This window comes from Alligator mississippiensis, chromosome 8 (genome assembly GCF_030867095.1).
Source record: "Alligator mississippiensis isolate rAllMis1 chromosome 8, rAllMis1, whole genome shotgun sequence".
Taxonomy (NCBI): Eukaryota; Metazoa; Chordata; order Crocodylia; family Alligatoridae; genus Alligator; species Alligator mississippiensis.
The window spans coordinates 7,468,129-7,491,742 of record NC_081831.1 but is presented as its reverse complement, the minus strand read 5'-3'; the positions used below and the strand labels follow the sequence as shown (position 1 = coordinate 7,491,742).

Sequence of the window (23,614 nt, the reverse complement as noted above, 5' to 3'; positions counted from 1 at the left end):
TGTGGGAGACCATATCTAAGGATAAAATTCATGCCTAGTTAAAGAGCCTGCACAGGACTTAAGTAGGCCTTCTGCTGACCTTCTGCATGGATAGGACTTTCCTCTGTAAGGAAACCAAAGGGTAGGAGGATTTATAATTATAGTTCTTATTAATCTGTATGTCTCTAATCTCTACCCCTTCAATAAGTGTGCTATTTATTATAGAGCCCAGCTCCAAGCTGGTGGGATATATCTCTTTATGCTGTGCTGTGCTCTCTGGATTTGTGGCTTCAGTGATGCTAGAACTCAAAAATGAAGTATCTGGAAAAGCTGCACCAGCTGAAGTAGATCCCACATCAGTTCAGGTGTCCTCATCAGCTGTTATTTTCTGCATCCTCCTTTTGGGGTCCTTGATGTGGATTCCTCTGTTTGCACATCTGGACCTTGACAAGTTGCCATCTCGCCTTATGTTCAGGCTGATCCCCAGTCATTCAGTGCCTAACTTCTCTTCCAGATCTTATTCACCTTTAAATTGAACCATAGATTTTACTGGAAACATCTACAAATGTCAAGGATACTTTTATAGCATCTAATTCATGCAGGGTTGTAGCATGAGTGAAGCCCTCTTTCCTGCAACTGTGCCTGCTTATATCACTCAGCTAATGAAATTCCTATAATGGGCATTGGCTCTTGCTGATTTAGTTATTTTTCCAAGCTCAGTATCCGTAAATGTGACTGTATGTCTGAGATCAGCATAAAATAATTTGAAAACAACTGGCTTGCAAGTGAATACTTATTAGACTGGGTTTTTTTCATAGTCTTTCCCGTTAGCTAGAGGTGCACATAGCAGACAGGTGGTTGTGTGAGCCTGTCATAGGACTGGGAATCGGGGGAATGGAAATCAATGTCTTCTTATCACAACCTTCCCATGTGACTTTGAGCAGGTCACCTAGTCCATACCATATTCCCCATCTGTACAATGGGGCCACACTACTTCCTTTGCCTTGGCTATGTAGCTTGCAAGTTCTCCAGCCTAGGGATTTTCTCTTGCTATGTACCTGAACTCCACTTAGCAATACTGAAGCCCTGATTTCTTTGGGTGGCCCCAGGATGATACCACAATGCAGAAAACACTAATATAACACTTCCCTCCCCCCCCGCCGCCTGCCCCTTAAACAACCCTGAAATAAGTTGAAGCATTCAGTAGCCAAATAACTGAAAGTACCATCTGCATGCCTGAGTTTCAAGGAGCAAAGTGAAATCCAAACATGAACTCTGAAAACTTTAGATGGATCTTCCGCTCCATTGAAATCATTAATGGCAGGCATCCAAGTGTTCTGCCTAATGGGGAAGCTGTGAGCAGGCATCAAGGCTGAGTGTCAACAGCATCGAGGGTCAGATAAGGACGTATTATTACGCACCTTTGAAACCCCAGCCAGACGTCTCATCTCATCCCAGTGTGCAGTAATCATTAGTCACCCTGAATAATCCTTTTGGCCCAATTATATTTTTTTCTCAGCGCTTACAGGAGACTGGCTTCAGGTGCAGTCACTAATTGGGGAGCCAGCTAGATAGTGGGTGACTGTGGAGGCAAAGTTCAGCACAGTGCATTAGACACTGCCTCTGCAAAGAATCCCCTGAGAAATGATAAGCACCCAGCACTTTGCAGAGGAGGGCACTTGGTGCTTCACAGGGTCAGGTGCTGAAAGGATGGTTGGGGTGTACAGGTACAGACATTACATGTTTACTGGTACAAGTGATCGGAAATTGGTCTATGCCCATAACGGAACAGAAGTTCAGCACACACAGACTAGTTTAAAATGGCAGAACCCAGTCTAAGATTTGCACACCTCCACCCCCCGCAACCAAAGGATGAATGTGTGTTCTGTTTGCTACTGATCTAACCTATGCTGCTTACAGAAGAAAAATGTATAACTTAGATCGATTCCACCTTGGGCTTTTTGCATGTCTGTATCTAGCGTAAGAACTGCTAATGATACTTGCCTCTTGCTCTGGAAAGAGATTTTTTTCAAGTGCTGTATAACATGTGTGCTCAATACCTCCTGTCCTGCCATTCCCTCCATCACAAGACAGTTAAACAAGGATCTGAGCATATCTCGATCAAAGGGGAATCTTTAAAGGGTGCTGCGTGTTTAGAATGATACTTTCTTTCCTATTCATCCATAAGCAACTATAAAGCTGCTAACCAAGCAAGCTACGTGCAAGTTTAGTACACGTAGGTGTTGAACCCCAGTGTTACTCTATGGCAATAGCAATGATCACCGACGAGGCCAGCTTCCTCTGCTCTCTCACAGACCTGCGCGTTTCAATCACCAGGTTGAAACCAAGGCCTATCAGACCCTCAAAGCAAGTTATCGGATTCATGGGCCATCACAGAAAATAGAGCCTGGACCTAGAATATAGTTAATTCTGTTGGTGATATGTCTACCAGAATCTGGCTTATTCTTCCATAATAATGTTGGTCCTGCAGATCTGAAAGAGAAAGCAATAAGAAAAAAAATAGTTTGGAAGATAAATTAACAGGATTTAAAATGGAACAAACAAGGACATAGAAGAATTCCTATTCAGTCGGCAAAAGTTTTGCCACTGACTTCTGCTAAGCTAGCCCTTAGCTAACTTTAGCCTTTAGCCTTGTCACTCTTCTAACCATGCTCACCCCTCAGATCGGATTTTAACCAGATTTTTAATCAGATTTTAGGGGATGAAGGCAAAGTGGATTTCCATGAAAATTCAGTCATCAATATGCAGGGGAGCTCCACTGTTCAGCCAGATCCTGAGCCAGATCTAATCTCACATGCACAGATGCAGCCTTCATGGAAGGCACAGCATTTATAGAGCAGTGTTTCTGAGTGTGTTTTTTTTGGATGCCAAAAATTTTGAATTCTGCCTTCATTACAGCTGGCTGACAACCCTGGTGCAAAGTCTGAATCATTCCAGACAAGCACTGCACTGTTGGACTCGGGTGCTCCGAGCTCCTGGCGCTACATCTTCAGCACGGGGATAGGTTTTACCCTAATGTAGACAGAGGATGAGGTGTATGCTAGTGGAGGCTACGCTGAAGGAGCTACTTAGAGGCAGATGCAGAGGCTTGGTGGGATGGCTCAGTGTTGGAGGTCGTGGTATTTGGCCCCATGCTTCATCGTGCATGTGGCCAGATAGTTGTTCCTTTCACACACGAGGGTGTTTACACTCTGAGTGCGACGTTTACTGGAAGTGGCAGGAGATGCATTTCAAGGAATGGGGAAGGCCAGCTTGCCTTTGGCTGCTGGGCTTTTTTGAACTGCTCCATTACTTGTTTTCCTCTATTCAGATCTGGTCCTGCATCATGCAGGTCTGCGGTCTGTCTGCTTTCCCCCCGTGTTCCTAGAACTAGTGACCACTGACGCGCTGAAGAACGATTGCCACTGCTCATTTCCTTTATACAGGAATTGAGGACTGCAGTGCTTGCTCTTGGCTTTGATATCTCGTAAGTGGCAGAAGAGACATGCAATGTATTCCCTGGATGCTGAGGTAATGCTAGCTTGACAGCATTCTAATTAATCATATCTTGATCTCATAATTATTTTTCATGTAGATGCCTAATTACCTTTTAGTAGCCCAGGGTTACAGACCAGCCTTGGGCCCATGTATCACAAACCGGTGGGCCATAATTCCTGGTCTAACTTTGTCTTTCATGGAATTACTTTTGGGATTAAGTAAATCCAGGGCCCTTTTAGTGTCATTTCATGATATTACCCTTGAACCAAGTGGCAGCTTTGATTTACTGTTATGTCAACTACAAGGGAAGGCTACAACCAACTCTGCTAAATCAGGGGTGGGCTAAATACGGCCCACAGACCAGATTAGACCTGCCAGGTGACTGGATCCAGCCCACGGCTGCCCCCACAGTGCTCCTCATGGGACCAAGGCCATCCGCTCATGCCGGGGCAGACTGGGCTGGGCTCCCACTGGTGCCCATGGCCCAGCCCCAGCCAGCACACCCAGCTTCCGGCAGGTCTGTTTGCAGTGTGGCTGCACCCAGGTGCTGCTCTGCTCCCCCCACCTCCAGCAGCAGCTCCTGCTCCTCCTCTTTCCCCTGCTATGCCGCGCCTCTCCAGGCAAGCAGCTTCAGCCAGGCAGCTCCTGCCCCAGCGTGCGAGGCTCTTGCTAGAGCTCCCAGCTGCCTGGTGAGCCGGCCCGCAACAGCTCATCAAAACTTCCCATGTGGCCCTTGGGCCCAAATAATTGCCCACCCCTGTGCTAAACCGAAGGGGTTAGCAGGTTGATTTCAGCAGTTAATGCAATTCATAAGCACATCCATATGTTGATTTCTTATGAGCTCCTATTAACCTAGCAGATTATGAGGTCTAATAAGCTTGAGTTACACTTTTGGGATCAATATATGAGATGCTTTTAACTGTCAAGGTTATGTATCTGAGCGCACAGACTCCCTTTGCTAGTAGAAGAGAGATTTGCTAGTAGCCTCAGAAATCTGCAATAGTAGAAATGAAGAAAAAGGATGACTACTTCTCTATTGGTACCAGGGCAGCTGGCCCCTGTGTGAGTCTGCGTTCATTCCTCCTTCTGGTTAATTTACTTGTGCTTTCCCCAACCCCCAGTGCATTGGGAAGCTTACCATGCTTCCATCCATACAGCCCCCACAAGTCTCCTATAGCCAGGCTGTCTATGTATCCACACACTCACATTGAACAGACAGTGGAACTACTCATGAAGTAAGATGGTAGATGGCACGACTAAGGCCATGCCTAATTTACCTATACCAGTCTAGTGAAAGCAATGCTCCCTTCCCCACAATGTGGACAGTGTTGTGGCAGTGTATTGAGGCACACGTTGGGATTGTGCTGGTATCAATAGATTAAATGGAAATCCTATTCCTAACTAGTTCTTTTGATGTAGTTATGCTGCTGGTTGCATAGAATGGGCCCCATCGCACTGGATTCTGTCTCCGAACATGTGTCTTTAGCTCTCCACTCCAACCCAAGACTAGGGCAGCCATGTCAAGAGTAAAAGGAGCTGGAGTGTATTTGACTCCCCTTGACTTATCTTTCTCTATCCATTGTGGAAGTGATGAAGAGCGCTGTTGTTGACTTTGCATGCGCTCTGAGGGGTTTCTTTGTGTTTAAAGCACAAAAGAAAGAAGAGTTTGCAATTTCCTATGTCAACAGTGAGCATCATGAGATTCTTCCCCTAGAAGCCACAAGGAGTAAGATGGCCATAGTGCAGATAATGATTGACCCTCAAGAAGAAAATAGGAAAGAAAAATCTGAGTTTTAACCGTTCAAATTTGCAGGAAAATCCCCAGCAGAAATGTTTGCAGGTCATCACTGAAAACTCTGAGAGCTACTCTAATTAAAGTGCCTGCAGCATCGTGTGCATTCAGCATCCTGCGCTTCAAAATGGTGGCAGGGGTGTTTTAACTAAAGCTCGTCAAACAAGCTTCTAGTTAAAGCATCCCCACCGCCATTTTGAAGCACGGGGACACTGAATACACGTTATACACGTGACACGAAGGCTTCTGTAGCATGCTAATTAGCGCGCTCCAGCAGACTCAATCAAGTGTGCTCTGACAATCCCAATATGCTCCTCAATTAATTTAGTCTGCTCCAACGCATGCTAATTAGCACAGGCTGGAGCAGATGTCCGGCACTCATGTAGGTGCCCCAAAAAATTGCCCTGCCCATATCTGCCTTATCCAAATCCTTTAACCGTGTGGTTGGGCTGCAGGTCACCTTAAGGGCCCAGTCCAACCACTCTCAAAGTCAGTGAGAGACTCTTACTGATTTTACCAACAGCCGGAAGAGTGAGATTGCTACTATGATTGAACAGAGTACAGATATTGCAGGCCCACTCCTAGCTTTACTGTGAGCTTTAATGAGAACTGAACCAGACCTTCCTGAACCACCCAGTCTTGGGGGCATGTTGGCCTTCCTGCCTCCAGTCCATATTACCACGTAGCACAGATACACATATATACATATACATATATATTTTTTAAACTGAAGGGGGTTTTTTTTAACCTCTCTGCAAAATAATGTTTTTCCCTTTGAATTTCCTGTCCCAGTGGTATTTACACTGCAAGCACTTAATCTCTCCTGCCTCTTTATGCCTTTCATTTTTCCTTACTCATAAACTCTAATCCGCTGCGGTGGGTTTTCCGAGCTATTTGCAATGCAACACACTTAATCCTGAATTGAAAACTCTCTGAACTGAGACCTCACTGTCATATGGTGAATAACTAAGGTGTGCAAAGAGATCAAGGTAGCTTTCTGTTTACCAGGCCGCTAACAGAATCTGTTATGTTTCATTTCATTGCTTTTTGACTGTGCTTTTATATCAGATTGGGAAGGAGTAAGACCTGGAAATAAGATCTCCTGTTAAATAACAGCGGCTTTGTAGCAACACTAGAAGAAACAACTCCAATGCAGCTATAGTGGTTCTTGACAGCCATTGAGTAGCCAGACTGAAGTCTTTTTGCAATACAATGTAAGTCGACAAAAGGAGCATTACACTAAGCTAGCCCCACTAGACTAAAGCAGCTGATTGCAGATACACCCACTGCAGGCCTGTGGTATGCAACAAAGTGCCTTGGGATTTGTTGCAATGCTTGAATCTATCTATTCTATGGTATGGTACAGAAATGATGTTAGGGAATGGTGTAAGGATAAGCAACTCTTCAAGTTTACCAATAATGCTGCCAACTTCTAACATTCAAAAAGCCAGAAAGAGATCACGAGTTAAGTCTTAAAATAATGTTTTGGGGGTTCTTCTTCATCCTCTGGATTTTGAGCCTGTAGATTTAACATTTTTAAACAGCTCTCTGTAACCAGGAGGGCTTAGGAATTTATTGTCTTTAAAGCAATGGAAGCAGGGGTTCTCATTTCCTCAAAGCCATCAGGTGCTGGGGTTTTGAAAGCACGGCGGTTAGCAACTTTGCATCCATTACCAATGCTGCAGCCCCAATGCAGTGCTAGACAGGGACACACAGAGAGGGCGCCCAAGGCCACCATTTCCTTAGGGGTTGCCAAACACTTCCCCCATTTGTCATGCCCACAAGACATAATACCAATCTGAGGCCTCCACAGAAAGGAGAAGGGAACATCTTATTGCCCCCTCTCTACAAAATGCCTACCTATGCTGCTGTGTGCTAGAGCAGTTAAAGCTACAGGGGGTCATTCTCATTTTATATTAACATGAAATGACATTTACACCTGTGCTTAGGGCCCCTTGCACTGGCAAAGCCACCATACGTCTGAGGATCTGGCCAGACAGGGTGCAGGTCACCAGTGAGATTTGAAAATGTACCCCTGCGGTTCTATCTGTAGCAGCTGGAAGAAAACCAGCAACATCGTAGAGGCGTAAATCAACCTTGATGCATCCCTGGAGTCATCCCCTACGTGTCCTCTTCCCGGGGTGTGATTAGCCTGGTTTCCTAAAGAATGCATCCGTCTGCCCAAAGGTGGATACACCTGGAAATACAGGCAGGCAGGAAACAGATTTTTTCTCTATCCCAAAAGGAACTAAAGTCATTTTTTATTACAGGGGTGTAGGTTGTAGCCGTGTCGATCCAAGAACATAGGCAGACAGGGTTCTTTTAGTTGGTCTAAAAAAAGGTATCACATTTACCAAAAGAACCTTGTCTGCCAAAGTCTTTCTTCAACGCTCCTGTATGCCAAACCCTCCTTTCAGGCTCTTTGCAGTCCTGTTAAGGCTTAGTTTACAGTGTTGCAGGATTCGCATTTCCATTCCTCATACCTTCCAAACCTTAGTTATACAACTAAGCAACAGCATCTCCATCAAACACAAAACCCAGCGGGCCTGAGTAGGCCTGGCAGAACATTTTCATCAAAACAAATGAATGCTGTTTTCTCAAAACCAAAATATTTCAACCCAGTTTACTCTGTCAGCAGTCTCCTTCAGAGGGGGAAAAAATGAAATGCCAAGCTTTGTCATTTTCAGAAAAGAATGTTTTCCTTTTTCATTTCAAACTTTTTTATTATTACATTAAAAAAATAAGAAAAAAATGAAAAGGTTATAGGTGGTACAGCAGTTTTGATTGAGATAATTTCTTTGTCATTTCACTTCATTGGACATTTCAAAATTCCTTCTTTACATTTTCAGAAAGGTAACAAAAAATCATAAAAGAATTTCCCATGGAAATAGAAAATTTGTTTCTTGTCTGTTGATACCCCTGAGATGGGATGGGCAGCAGTTTAGCAAACAGCAAGTATATCTTGTAATGTATTTAGTCAAAATGTTAGGTGCCCTGCTATTCAAAAGACAAATGCATGCATAATAATGTAGGGCACCTACAAATAATCTTTCTCTGCTAGTTATCTAAATTGCATTCAGTTTTTCCTGGCATATTTTGAAAACCTGATAAAAGCTACAGTGCGATTTTCCAACAGGCAGCAACATGATTTCAAAGTAGGTCTCTTCCTTGGCCAAATAGGAGTGTGGCGGCCAAATATTTGTCAGCAAGGAAACAGAAGGAAATACCTTGATAAAGCCATGGTATTCTGTTAGGCAGAATTTCCTGCGTAAGCCTAAAAGATTGCTGCATTTTGACATTATTCCACATTCTTAGGTTTCAGGCATGCTTTAGAAAAAAAAGATGATGAGCTAATTTACCATCTCAAATTTAGAGCTTCTGAAAAGTAATAATGATGGCAAAAGAATGATACTTTTAATCAAGATCAGGTTATAAAACTAAGCTGTAGAGACTGTCATGCTCACAGTCTTCTGAGTGGAGTAGTAGGACTTACTTCCACTGCTCGCAGACTGGAGCAGCGTGTCTCAGCCAGGGCCGGGCAGCGTTATAAAATGGCTAGGGGTAGCATGAACAACAGCACTAGCAGCTTCCCTGCAGAGGCTGAGTTCCCTGGTAGTGGAATCGCCTGCACAAGGGAAAGGAGACATTTCTCCATAAATTATTGGACATCTCCCATAGGGGAAGAACATAGAGCTCCCCAGGTTTCAGGGAACCAGACTCACCAGAAAAACTAAAAATCCTTCGAGCCAACAGTCTTTCATCAGCTTAAGGGAAATTATTTAAAAAACAAAAAAACCCTTCAAGTTGTTTTTGAAGCTAATCTGCTTTCTGCAGCGCCTCGCTCTTTGCCAGGTCCTGATGGGACGACTGGCCAGCGGTACGTGGTCCAGAGGGCTGACGTGGTTTCATCAACACAAGGGCAACAAGTCTACCGGTGTCTTCAGAAGGGTACCAGACAATAAATCAACTTCACCTTACCTTGACCCTTAACGAATCTAGGCGTCACTTATCAGGGATGAAGGGGGAATGATGTTAACTGTTCGGATAACTAATACTCAAAAATAAGTGGCCTGACAGCAGACAAGCTGCCAGTCTTCCTACTGAGATGCGATTAGTAAAAATGATCAGAAAAGGGAGAAGGGATTATTCATCTCTTTGGTCAGTTTTTTTTTCCTAAATTGCTTTTTTAGATTCTTAAACTTCTCATATTTTAAAATTCAACCATGTTTTGAGCTGCTCTGTAACTATTTGGAAAATAAAAGAGGGGAAGCAATTTCATAATGGTTTTACTGAAATCTTACCCATTCTTTATTGCTGGGTTTTGGTGGGGAGTATTTTTGCTTTTAAAACTTGAACAAATTCCAGCAGGTCTTGTACCTGGGAGACAAAGCAAGGCAAATGCTCAAAATTAGAAACATTTGGATGCTTATTTTGCTGGGATCCTTTGATCCTAGCTGACTTCCTACCCTTTGGGCAGGGGCTGGACTCGATGATCTTATGGGGTCTTGTCCAGCCCTAGTGTCTATGAATCTATTGAAATATTTTCTTAATATTTTTTTAAATTTCACATTGACTTTGCTGATTTTTTCTTTACTCACTTTCTGTCCAGATTCTTCCTACTGACTTTGGAGATCCAGTTGTTCATAGAAAGTAAATTTTTAAATTTCAGCCTTGAATAATCTGTTGTCAAATGCAGTTTCTGTGAGAATTCACACAAGGAATTGGGTTGTAAGAGAATTCCTCATTCATTCAGGGAAGGGAGCAATGCCTTCTGACTGATGTGGTCAAGCATAACCAAGCGACACAGTTATTTAATGTGTGTTTTTCAAACCCCAAATAGGAAAAGCTTTGGTATTTCCTTTGTACATAAGTTTGGACACTAGAGCTCCAGCCTTTCAGTACAGCCTTGATACAGATAATTGACAGTTGAGTCTAAAATTATTAATGAAGAACTTTGTAAAAACAAAAAAACACCATCTGTTCTGTGTTGTTCTCTAGAGAGGGACAAAATGTGTCAAATAATTCATTGCTAATTATTCACTTGTGCCCAGTCCTGCCCATACTTGTACAAGTGCTTACCTTTCCTGCCAGTCATCCCGCTAAAAGCAATTATGCTCCTCACTGGAATAAAAAAGCACCCACGTAAAGGCCTTCATTACAGAGGGAGAGCAGAGTATGAAGGAAAGAAGAATGTTCTTGAGAGACGTTAATACTTCGTGTATTTTTGGTGTAAATTATGGTGCTGATTAAAGTTTAATCAATAACAGGCTCAGCTGTGAGTGCAGTGAAGTGCAAGGTACTCGCTGCAGTCAAGGAGAAAGGGGAAATACTCCTAATCCTTGAAAGATCGTACAGGCGGCACGTGGAATAGTGAAGAGCATTGCGGCAAAATTTGGGGAACTGCCGCTTTCCCCTGTATGTCCTTGAACCTGTGGCCTTTCCTAATGCTCCTGGGAAAGCATCTCTCTCTCTCTCTTTTTTTTTTTTTTACTTCAAATGTGAAGTACAGACTTTTATTTAAACTTTAGAGCAGAGCCCATGCTGGGAAGAAAGGTTTTGCTCTTTCAAATGACATGCAGCGGATCTTTTTATTTAGGCCTCGTTGTAGCTATTCATTTTAAAAAATCTCTTTCCTCAAAATAACTCCAGCACTAGAGTAAATCAAATGAAGATCTTTCCTTAAAATACTAATCTTTGGGATGCATTTGACCTCTGTGCAGTTCCTAGATAACATCAGCATTTTGTGAATTATGGATCTTAATTGTGCCACTGTTGCAGCTCTGCCAGCAGTAGACACATTAGACACTGGGCTCAGACATTGGTCATTTAACCCCTGTTTGGAGCAGATGTAGATAACGTGGTGGTAAAAGTGACCAAATCTCTTCTACTGTCCTGCCTCTGCTCTTGTTCTCATGTGTGAAGTTTGTCTACTGCTGTGTATACCAGCAGGGAATTTATACTGTTGCCATCCTTTGTCCGGGGTTTGTGACCTTTTGCACTGCAGAAGGTTTCAGATTCACATCCTGCCGATCCAAATCCCAGCCCTAAAGTACTGCAAAGTAATCCAGAGTTGTGACAGAAGGGGTGGCAATTTTTTGGTCCAGTTTGATTCTTGCCACATATTTGTATTATTTTATTGCCCTGTTTTTCTCTTCCCTAGGTTGCCAATTGGTCTTGTTCATTTGCTGTATCTTGTCTTTTGGATTGTAAACGGTTCAAGGCAGACACTATTCTTACCACGTTTTTGTGTAGTGACTGTCATAATGTGACTACAACGTGGCTTGCTGTGGGGGTGTCTATTTATCATCATCATTTTGTTCTGAGAGTGGCTGACTTGAACACCTCCACCATCCCTGATGGCAGAAACACCCCAAGAACAACTTGTGAAATGTTGTTTCTCAGCCTAGAAGGGATTCGGTCTCCAACTTGAGCCCTTAACCGTAATGCAGGTTCAGATCCCAACAGCCTTTCTGTGATCCATCTCTAAGCAACCGTGGCTCAGGAATAGGCTGGATAAAACCCCTTCATTTCACATGTGAAGGTGATTTGTGTTGTAATTCCCGACAGAATATGCTGCATTACCAAAAAATGCCTCCAACTGGCAAAAGCAGCGTACCAAAGTGGAGCTTTCCGTTAGTCTAAGAAAATTGATAACTCGGTGTGACGCTGTTTGGAAATCTTCCTGTTCAAAAAGGGCATTTGATTAAGAATGCCTTGACCGTGCTAAGAATCTGAACGCTTTCGATTCGGCCATTGGTCTCTTGGCAACAATACACAGTTGAGAGCCCTCATCAGCACAGACGCGCAGAGCATGTCCCGGGTCTGGTCTCAGATTCTAGCTGTGCTAAACCAAGGGAGAAACCTTCCCTGGTGCAAGGACCCTACCTCCCAGAGAATTTGCCGTGCATTAAAGAACCCCATGCATTCTTTACTAGGTAAGTATAAAGTTTAAGGTTTAACTTGAGAAGTGGCGTATCTTCCTTCGCAGAAGTTGTTTATATGGTGTGTACTGTCATTGAGGACTAGTTTACATCAATTATGGCTGCATGCCTTAATTTAAAGATAAGAAAATCAACTGTGTGTGTGTGTTTTAAGTACCTATCCAATTTGGGAGAAGTGAATCTTTTTACAAGCGCTTTTACAAATGAAAATGCAAAGCCTGGCTCCTTGCCTCCTCCCCTACCTGCTTTTGTCAGCCTTTCCTTTTCAAAGAAAATGTAGCTAGTCGCATTGTGCATTCAGTGCCACCTACATCAAAGCTTTCAGCACAAGTGTGATTGGGACTTGAACAATCTGCATGAAGTTTTGAATTCCCTTCATCTGTTCATTGCGAATCTGCTTCTTGTACTTCTGATGCAACAAGGTGGCTTAGCATTGTTGTGGCAGCCAGCGAGAGGTTTCCACTCGGTGCGTGCGCCAGAGATGGAACATGCAAGGAAGTTGTGTGTTTGGAGTAGGAGATCCTGAGCTGGAGTAGGGTTTACTTTGTAGCAAATGTGTTTGTATTTTTTGATAGTAAACAAATTAAAACTAAGTGGAGTTCTCTTATTACTTCAAAGATTTTCCATGGGGGGTTTTTGGATTTAGCAGCGTCTGTTAACAAACTGAAAAGTAATTGCTTTCATGTTAGCTGCAGCCAATGTTTAGAGAACAGAAAGGCCAGGTGCTGTTGTAATTCAAGTATTGAGTTTAGGATATAGCTGGTCTAGATTAATTTCTTGTCTCTGCCACATAATCCCTTTATGGCTCCATTCCCTATTTGTAAAATGTATGTAATAATATTTCCCAGCTTTCAACTTTTTTTTCTGTCTTGTCTCTCTCGATTTTTAAGATCTACTGGATGGCAGCCTCTCTCTTATTATGGGCTTGTCCAGTGCCTAGTACAGCAAGATCTGTTGAAGTCATAGGAAGTTTGGGTTGGAAGGGACCTCAGGAGGTCATATCTAGTCCAACCCCCTGCTCAAACCAGGACCAGCCCCAACTACATCATCCCAGCCAAAGCTTTGTCAAGCTGGTCTTGAAAACCTCCAAGGATGGAGCTTCAACCACCTCTCTGGGTAACCTGTTCCAGGATTTTAATACCCTCCTAGTGAGAAAATTATTCCTAATAGCTAACCTAAACTTTCCTTGCTGCAACTTGACGCCATTGCTCCTTGTTATGTCATCTGCCACCACTGAGAATAGCCTAGCTCCATCCTCTTTCAAACTCCCCTTCAGGTAGTTGAAGACTGCTATTAAGTCTCCTCGGTCTCCTCTTCCATAGACTAAATAAGCTCAGTTCCCTCAGTCATTCCTCACAAGTCATGGCCCCCAGCCCCTGAACAATTTTTGTTGCCCTCCGCTGGACTCTGTCCAACTTGTCCACATCCTTTCTGTAGTGGGGGGCCCAAAACTGAGCGCAGGACTCCAGATGTGGCCTCACCAGTGCAGAATAGAGGGGATTAATCACTTTGCTTGACCTGTGGCAACACACCTACCAATGCAGCCCAGGATGCCGTTAACCTTTTTTGCAACTAGGGCACACTGCTGGCTCATATTCAGCTTATTGTCACTGTAACCCCCAGGCCTTTTTCTGCAGAGCTGCTGCCCAGCCAGTCAGCCCCAGCCTGTACCAGTGCATGGGACTGTTCCATCCTAAGTGCAGGACTTTGCACTTGTCCTTGTTGAACCTCGTGAGATTCCCTTTGGCCCAATCCCCCAATTTGTCTAGGTCACTCTGACTCCTAGTCCTACCCTCCAGTGTCTCTGCTACTCCCCCAGCTTGGTGTCATCTGCAGACTTGCTGAGGGTGCATTCTATACCATCTTCCAGGTCATTGATGAAGACATTGAACAAAACGGGTCCCAGGACTGACCCCTGGGGCCACTCCCCTTGATACTGGCTACCAACTAGACACTGAGCCATTGATTACTACTCTCTGAGCCTGGTGCTCCAGCCAGTTTTCTGTCCACCATACAGTCCATTCATCCAGCCTGTACTTCTTTAGCTTGCTTGCAAGAAGGTTGTGGGAGACTGTATGAAAAACCTTGCTAAAATCAAGGTATACCTCATCTACAGAGCCCCTAACCTGTTCTTTCACCACTGAGGGCTGCTCACCTCCTCTCCAAACTGTGCTGACTACTGCAATAGTCTGGGAGCTGCCCCTGCCTCTGAAGATGGAAGCAAAAAAGACATAGAGCACTTCAGCCTTTTCTGCATGTCTTCAGATGCTAAGCCCACAGGGTTAGTAATAGCTGTATTATATATTAATGCAGAGCTTAAAACATTTTTAGCAAGACGTATGCACAGGCCACACATAGTACAGTCTGTGCAGGAGCATACTTTTATCAAGCACACGTTGTCGTAAAATTGGGGATTTAAAACATAAAAGGAGTGAATATCTGCACCCTCTGGGTTTCACCAGCGAGTTAATCACACTTGTCTACTTAAACACTGACTCGGTTAGCAGCATCAGAAGAGTAGCTCCTGTTGTACAGAGCTGCAGTTCTTTCATGGCTCAGTTGCCTAGAAGTGTCTCCTTGCTGGGGTAGCTGTGCAGCAATGCAGAAAGAGACTGTGGTTTTCATATGGGATTATGACTCCCTCAGCTGCCTGAAAGACAAGTCTATTCCAGTTCTTCAGTGTTAGGGACCATTTCATGCCACCCTTTGTCAAACTGAGTAGTCCTTTATTCTCCAAGTAACTGCATTGAAATGAACAGGGTTACTCACAGAATGAAGATTGAGTATCTGGTCCCCAGATCATAGCCAGGATTGCAAAGAGAAGGTTCGTCAGTGCAGGATGGCACTTTGATCTGTTGTCCTTTAACATGCTTTTGTGGAGCGCAGCATCCTATGGGTGTTGAAGAAATTTATGCACCCAAGTCCCGAGAAGTGCCTTTGGTTTTAATGCTACTTGATGACAGTGGAGAGAGGCATCACTGGCCCAGACTTGAGGTTTTGGTTCCAGGTTTAAAGGGATCTCTACAGTACCTGGACAGCAGCTAGTACACAGCCAAATGAGACTTGTGATTAACAACGCCTTTTGAGAATGGTACCCTGTGTTTCACTAATGCTGTAAGCTGTAGTGAATAATCTATCCTCTTTCTAGTCAAGAGGTGTCAAGAACAGACTGATCAAGTTTGTCTGCTGTTGACATTGCTGTGAAAATACTGGGCCAGGTCCTTAGCTGGTGTAAGGCAGCTTAGCATTAGTGAGGTCAGTAGAACTGGGCTAGACTAGACTGGTTCAGGACTAGACTGAGGATCTGACCCATTGATTTTAAAGACAGTCTGAAGTCTTTTAAAGACACTTCGTTTAGTGTGAGTTGGTTTTCTTTGTTCTTTTGTGGAAAGAACAATGTAACGTGCCTGTAGTTGGGTGGAATTCCTTGAATGTAAATGATTGCAAGTCATGGGATTTTCCGAGTCTTCAGTCAGAAAGGAGCCAGAGTTCTGTGCTCTGTTACCCATAGTTTTGTTGGTCATGTATTTGCATGTCTCTGATAGGTGCTAACATGCTTCCAGTAGCTTTCCTGATGGGCAGACTTCCACTGTTTGCCTGTTCTTACGTAGCTGTGCATGTTCCAAAGTCCACAGAAGTCACTGGGAATCTGTCCACTTGGCACCACTGGTTGGTGGGTTGGGCCCTGGCACAGATTTTTTAATAATTTAGATTTTGAATTTGGGTGCTAAACAATTCTGCATGAAGACCCTGTTGAGTTGCTTGGCATCAGCATCCAAAATAAAACCTGCAGCAATATAAGGTTCCCATCTGAGTGTTGTCGGCAGAGGACGTCTGCCACAAGGGTGGATTAGAGCCGGCACTTCTCACCCAGACTCAAGTACCATAAACCTGTTGGATGTTTACTCTCTTCCACTGTCATCTTGCCTTAGGGTAGCCCCTCTAATAGCCAGACATGCCATGCATTCCTTCATCAAATCTAGCCTCCTCACATCTCAAAGCCATTGCAGTTCCCAAGCTAGAATGCTGCAGGACAGCTCATCCATGTCCTAGTTGGGAAGGAGCGAAGTTTAATCCAAATGATCAGTTGGTGTGAACTGTGTTATTTATAGCTGGCAGAGATTGGTCACTCCTGTATTGCCCCAGAGTTAATGAATGTAAAATCCCCCTGAAGACAAGACTCCATCCATATCCCTTCCTGGCCCACTTCTCCAAAATCTCTGTTTCCTACAAGAAGTCCATTTATTATCCCGTGGAGTATGAGACAATAAAAACCCTCTTTTGCTTCTCTATTTGCTTCAGTTCTCTGCTCACTAGGGGCCATATTGGCGTTTGCTTTATGTCTCCCCGCTCCTTAAAACTGTGCTCCAAGAGAAGAATGAGCACAAGGCGCACAGCAATCCTCTTTCTTTCTGTTGTTACCCTCATGCCTCAGTGAGCATGCTTATGTGTGTTAAATAAAGCATCACCCTTGGTCAGCTCCAGCTCGGACCGGTCTGCTGAATATTTAGGCCTCTTCATTTTTTTTCCCCTTTTTTTTTCCCCTTCCCGTCTATTCTGCAGTGAGAGTGCCACCTAATTAGGTCATGGATTGTTTCAGGCTCAAAACCTTTCAGGACGTTTTTTCACTTGCTGCTTTCTAGACTGCAAGCCACTCATTCTGCTTCTGTAGCTTTGCTGCTGTATGCCCGCTGTCTGCTGCTAACACTGAAATATTACTTATTCACGTGGCCGGGGCTGTAAAAGAAACGTTAGCTCCATAACAAGCTGCTACTGACTTCTCAGGCAGCTCCCGGGGAAGCACATTACTCAGACAATTTTGCTCTTCAGCTGCTGTCCTTCCCTGGCTTTCTCCGAGGCATCTGCATGAGAGGAAGTTTTTGTAATTAAACTTCTGGTGCACTTCCGCACAGGAAGATGCTGAACATGGCATCTTTAACGTCACCAAGGAGCAAGCAGTGATGGACCAGGTCCTGATATCTTTGACCACACAGCCACTTGCAGAATAAGGGGGTATACAGTCTGAGTAAAGGGGCAGCAAGATAGGGACTTAGTTTACCACAAAACAAAAGGAGCAAGAAATTTGTCATGTAGCAGCTGCTCTGGTATTGGTTGTATGCATGCTCTTATCCCGTGATAAGCTAAATCTTGGGAGCTTGGCCCTCAACCAAAAAGAGATAAGTTTCCATGGGTTAACTGCCACTTACTGCAGGGTAGTACCATGCATGTGGCCATTACCACTGAGGAGCGGATGCTAGGTAAAGCCCCCTTTTACCCTGCAATAAATTGTTCATATGTTCCAAACTTCAGATGACAAGTCAGATGCTGAGGCCCTGGATCCAGATGCCCCAGGACATTGGGCTAATTTGCAGCAAATCTGGATCCAAACTCAGCTTATGTTAAGTAGGGCCCTACTCCACTGTATACTCTGAGCATGGCGTTCTTAGTGGAGTAAAAGTGGTAGGATTGGACCCTGTTTCTGTAATAGGAGCAGAGAGATTACCAAGCCAGTTCAGGCCAAGGTTGTTAGTCCCATCTCGTAGCTCTGACAGGAACGGATACCAGACACTTCATAGGAAAGTGTAAGAAGCCCACAGTAGGCTGATGTAGGGTGGTTTGCCTTGTAGGCGCGTTTGGATGTCATACTGATCTCAAGTACGTATTGATTAACTTAACCCCTCTGAGCATGAGGTTTAACGTCTCTTCCAAAACCTTGTCAAGAATTAGGGCTACTCCTGATATTCTTGATCTCCATATAAATATCTGCTCATTCTCTTGAATTGCATTAAATTCTTGGCCTCTTAATGGTCTGAGTTAAAAATGAAATTCCCAGTTTCCAACTCTACCTAATTTTAAGGGAGATCAAAGGTTATGCTTCTCACTGGAACTAATTGCAAAGTTTGACACTGTGGGCACCTTATACACATGCAGAGAGGCTGCTCCAATGCGTTGTAATTACAACACGTCGAAGCAGGCTTGATTAACTGAGTCTGCTGGAGTGTGCTTGCTCCAGCAGACTTCACCATCACATGTATCCATGTCCCTGCACTGAAAAATGGCGGTAGGGGCGATTTATCTAAATCTGGTTTGACGTGCTTTAAAGCATCCCCGCCACCATTTTTCAGCACAGGGATGCTGATACACATGACGCTCTGGGCACTTTAATTAGAGCAGCTCTTGGAGCTCCTGGAGCACATGTATAAACACCCTGTCATTAGGGCTGTGCAAAATGGCTATGTTTCGTTTTGGTTTCAGATTCAGCCGTTTCAGAGGACAGCGATTCATTTCGGTGTGTCAGATCGCTTTTCCATTTTGATTCAGCCAGTTCGAAAATTCGGATCAGCTGGGGAGAGGCAGGCACAGCCAGACAGATGCAGGTTCTCCCACAGCTCCTCCAGCTGTGCCTGCCTCTGCCCTTGCAGGGGGAGCCATGGGAGAAGCCCCCATGGCTGCCCTGCCTGGCCCCATCCCCCACCCGGCCCCAGCCTCCCGGCACTTTAAAAGGAGGGCTACAGGGCTGTGCCAGACTATTCCCGGGGGGCACCTCTGAAACATTTGGAAATATCCAAAACATTTCTGAAACGTTTTGGATGGTTTTGCCGTTTTGTTTCAGATTTGGTTTTTCAGGCACCAAAACGGGCTGAAACACCTCCGAAACAAAACGGCTGCTGAAATTTCACGCAGGCCTACCTGTCATTACAGCAGAATTCTGGCCTGTAACAAATTATCAAAAAAAATCTTTTCCTTTGTATAATCGCTGAAACCAAATTAATCAATTTGATACAATGGTTATTAATTAATTTTCCTCCATGCATCAATACAGAGGTTGATTTATGAAGCAACAGGAGACCACAAAATTCGTGCTCCAGAATTACTTGACACTGGCTCCGTCTGGTCCCTGACAGCTTCCCTTTGAAAGGGTGTTCAGATTTTTTGGATCAGCTACATACAAGTAAGAAGGAGCAGTTTGGATTTATTCTGCAGAACAGAGTGAAAGGTAGTTAGCCAGCTCGTGAAAACTCTTACATCTCTTACCTGGCGGTCTAAGATGCGACTCTACCCTGCCTTCTACTGGACCCATAACATTTGATCCTAGTTGAAGGCCCGGTAGCAAAGCATTCAAGTTGGGTAGGGCATGAGTTAGGTCCTATCTTTAATCCCAAAGGAATAAGTGCTTAGTGTGGTAAGCAGGGATCACAGGCACAGCCAGGGCTCCTTTGTAGAGCTCTGCAAGCTGAGAAGCCTCCTGGAAAACTGGAGAGCTACCTAGCTTTTTTTTATTTTAGTTTGTAAGGCGGCTTGCTGAGCCAGTAGGTTGGAAGTAAAGTAAAACCCCTGAGAAATGCAAGGAGGCCCAGAAAGTAGAGCGAGGCAGCGTCAGAGGTGGGAGTTGTGCAGCCTGTGCCGAGAGGCGGCCTGAGGTCTGCACACCCATTATACCCACACGCGGCCTCAAAATGGCAATGGTGCATAGGCGTTGTTCTGAGCCTCAGCCCAGGGGAGATTTCACCCTGTGCATGGGTTTGATACCAGCTGGTGCATAATGGCTCATTTCTTATTGTTGTTTGTCCCCCTTCTAGGGACTTACCTCTCACTCAGTCACCCCAAACTCCTGTTGGAGTTGTCTGTCAGTCTGCACATCCGCATCTCCTTTGTTGTAGGGGTGGAACGGGGTCATCTCGCTGCAGCTCATCAAGCTGCTGCCTTTCTAAGCAGCTCTGCATAGTGTTAAGTCCCGCTGGAAGCAACAACCACTCTTTTAGTTGGCACAGCCTCAGCAGTTCAGCTTATCAGATAGCCTGGTTCCAATCTGCTGTTAAGTGCTGCTGGAGAAGTAGGCTTCAGATCTCTGGAGAAGGAAGCATCACATTACCAGCTGATTAAATAGACTCTTTCAAACCCGACACTAACAAGAAGCTACTGAGGCAAAGGTTGTAATCCAATAACTGTCTTAAGAGGAGTCTGTTTAAATATGCTGTTAGCCTGCCTCAGGGTATTCCCATGTGATGGCAATGTCTCTGGCCAGGAGGAACCCACAAAAGAAAAGGCTGTTGCATCCAGGAATCAAAAGAGCCAACAGGCCTGATTTCGGCTCACTCACCCATTTTCAGCAAGAGTATGTGGCTGCTGGCGTTACACTTAAGGCTTATTTTTCCAGAAGGGGTGGGCCCATCTGTTTTGAAGAGAGGAGTCAGATGCAGGAGTAAGTTTATGGAGATGGTTGTGACTGAGATGCTGACTGGATATTTGATTGGCTCCTTGTATGAATCTAGCAAAGTCCTTTGACTGTAATCAATAATAATATGATTACAATTAATAATATGTTGCGCTAGCAGTTGCACAGACATTGCCCAGAAAGATGGCCCCTGCACCCAAGGGTTTATAGTCTAAGTAATACCTGGTGATGTTTCATAAATTCAAATCTGGGAAGCGTAACCATGTATAATGCATTCTTTCTTATTGCACTGCCTTTGCAGTAGACTGATAATACATCATGGCAGACCAATGGAGAAACACAGAGAAAAGAACCACAAATGCGGCAATACCCTCTCACATCTAAGGGAGCAATGGACTTTTTGCTGACCTGTGAAGAGTACTTGGATGATTTCCTCAGACTGAGGTTTGCACTGCCTTGCATTGTGGCTGTATGCCTTGGTAATTACTCATTTACCAAGTCTTGACACGCACAATTTCCCATTTATACTGGCAGGAGTTTGCCCAAGAAAGGACTAACTAAAAAGTGAGGATCTTTTACTTGTGGTGTCATCTTGTACAGCCAAGGTAAATAGTAACATTCCTTGGATCTCAGCAGGAATCATTTTCTTGCCCTGGGGACAATTTTTGGAGAACAAGGGCTAGGGTCAGACATTACAAATAAACTGGTTTAAGTGATCAGAAACTGGTTTAAACCTGAAACAGAACGTAAGTTCCGTGCATATAAACCAGCTTCAAAATGGCTGAAACTGCTTTAAGGTAAACCTGGTTAAATGTAATATCAGACTTAACTGATTTGGGTCAAACCGGTTTATGCAGTGTCTGTCCCAGACCTCTTCTTTATTTAAATTAAACCAGATTCCCCCAGCACCCCAGATGCTTTGCAGCCCTGAGCTGGGCTATGCTCTCTGCTCCAGAGAACAGGGCTGGCCCTGCCCCTCTGCTCCCTGGCCGGAGCTCCGACAGAGACTGCAGGCACAGAAGAGTCTGCCTGGCTTCCCCCTGCCCCACCCCTCCCCTCGCTGCTCCCTGCTGAAGCATGGATTCCCCCCCCCCTTCCCTCCCTCCCATCTCCCACAGCATGGACTTCAGCTCCATGGGTTTTTTGGAGCTAATCAACAGGTCACTTGGTAATGTCGCTCCATTTCTTCCTTGGAAAAAGCTGTTTAAGAAGAGTCTGAACTAATGAGGGGGGTTTTGTTTTGTTGATGGGCAGATAAACACTGTGTTATCAGCTCCTTGCTGCCTCCCTCGTCTGTCAGGTTTGCAGACAGTATGAAGAAGCATGAAGAGGGAGATTGAAAGCTCAGTATCATCAACAGATGCATGCAGTACACACTCCCCCTTTGCCTCAGAGTGGTAGCTGGGCAGTTGGGGCCTGGCAACACTCCCACCCCTTGAGCAGCGAGTGGGGAAAAGCCTGAGATGGTGCAGGCAGGGTGGAGGTTTACACCCCTCCCTAATCAGAGCTCAGCATTGTGGAAGGGGAGGGAGGTGGGGGGGGGGCTCTAGCTTCCCATGGATTCTAGCCTGACTCACTGCAGGCAAGTGCCTGCATTTCTTCAGTCCAGGGGGAATGTGTGTGCACTTACAAACTGGTTCAGCCTAGCCAGGTTAGACTAACCTGCAAAGATTGAGTCAGTTTAGGCTCAAGCTTTTTTGAATGTCTGTCCCTAGCCTAAAGGTTTTCTTGCCCTCAAGAAGGACAGTAGATCAAAAGTGAAAATTTTAAGAAACCAGAAAGGCAGAAAAATCTCACTTTGAATCGGTCAAAATGTTTTGGTGCAGTTTTGACCTTTTAGTTCTTTTAAAAAAACAACAACAAACCTTTACACTATAAATTTACTGGAATTTAGAAAGAAAACCTGATTTTCATTGCAAATATGATTTATACTGGGAATGTTCGAAGTCATGGCAAGCCAGGCTCTTAGCTTTTCTGGTGCTTTGAGTTCCCTCAGCATCAATGGCATTTTTTCTCTCTCCACGCAAACTCCAGTGTTCTGGTTTGACAGTTTCACAACAGGACAATGTGACACTCGGGAAACTTTTTTCCCAAGAAGTTTGAGAGGTTCCTGGAAACTGACCCTTTGTCAGAAACAGTTTTGACAAACTGCCATTTTACAGGCAACCGATTGTTGCAAACCCTCTCAACTGGCCCTAATGAGACCCATTGTTTTTTATCAGCCTTAATGAGACCCTTGCTTGGGCCACTGGGAGGATTAAAGACTTGAGGTGGAATTCACTCCTGTTTATCAGGCTAGTGCGAGACTTCTGATCCATATGCTAAAAACAGATACCAGATTTCCCTCTCTCAAGCCTTTTGTTCTAGGATCCTAAGGATGTACAAACCCATTGTCCCACAGTGTCTAAGTGTCTGTGAAGAACCTAGATAACACTTCTTCTGGGACAAGTGGAGCTAATTTGAGTGAATTGCCATGCAAGCTGTATGTGTAAACATTAAACAACTGTCCCCACCCTGGTTTGATGAGAGTCGAAGTCCAGAACAAGAGACGCTAGTGTCTGATAGCAAAGTATTCCTTTTTCACCTAGTAACTTGAAACTGCATCTGCACAAAGTACTGTACTGAGCCAGCAGCAGGGAGACATAAGGGGACATGACCCTACAGTCAGCATGGCTAATTGACAGTGATTGCCCTATACATAGGCTTTGCAATTATTTCCTTTGGTTTCCTCTTTGTCTAATTGTAGGAAGTGAGGTTGCTGGAAGGGTGACCACCTGTGGTTTTACTGCTGTTTTGGCAAAGTCTTTTAACTGGTTTCTCTTGAGCTTTGATCACCCAGTTGTGAAATAGAAGTAATTAAAGTGTGGGAAAAGTGATAAAGTGTGGAAGACATATTGTGTGTGGGAGCTCACAAAAGCTGGCCATGGCATAAGTGGGGTTGTATTGAACTACAGCATAGAAGTCAGGGTTGGGGTGCCTAACTTTATTTCCCCTTGTCCTGTAAAGAAACCAGGGAAGCTTTCTCTGTGGAATGAAGGGAGGCTTTCCTGGTGTCTGAACCCTCCTGAAGACCGGGAGTTGCCCTGAGCGTTGCCTTTGGGCAAGGTTTAAAAAGTTGCCTGAAACTGTTCAGTTGCAATATTCTGCCTTTGTGCTCACTGTGCAAACACTGCTTGCTGAACTGCTGCTTTTGTACAGATTTCCAAGGCATCCACACCAGGCTCTCCA

At 44.5% G+C, this 23,614-nt stretch overlaps 1 protein-coding gene across 2 annotated transcripts in view; it reads left to right on the top strand.

Annotated features, from left to right (window-relative positions):
* The window catches only part of RAB11FIP4 (RAB11 family interacting protein 4), a 199,393-nt gene that overhangs the window by 108,897 nt on the left and 66,882 nt on the right, over window positions 1–23,614 (top strand). The window contains exon 1 of one of the 2 annotated variants that reach the window (XM_019494270.2): window positions 12,084–12,204. The exons of the other annotated variant lie outside the window; for it this stretch is intronic. The gene's annotated coding sequence lies outside the window, so the exon portion shown is untranslated. Of the gene's footprint in view, window positions 1–12,083; window positions 12,205–23,614 lie in introns of those variants that run through there. 2 annotated transcript variants of the gene reach the window in all.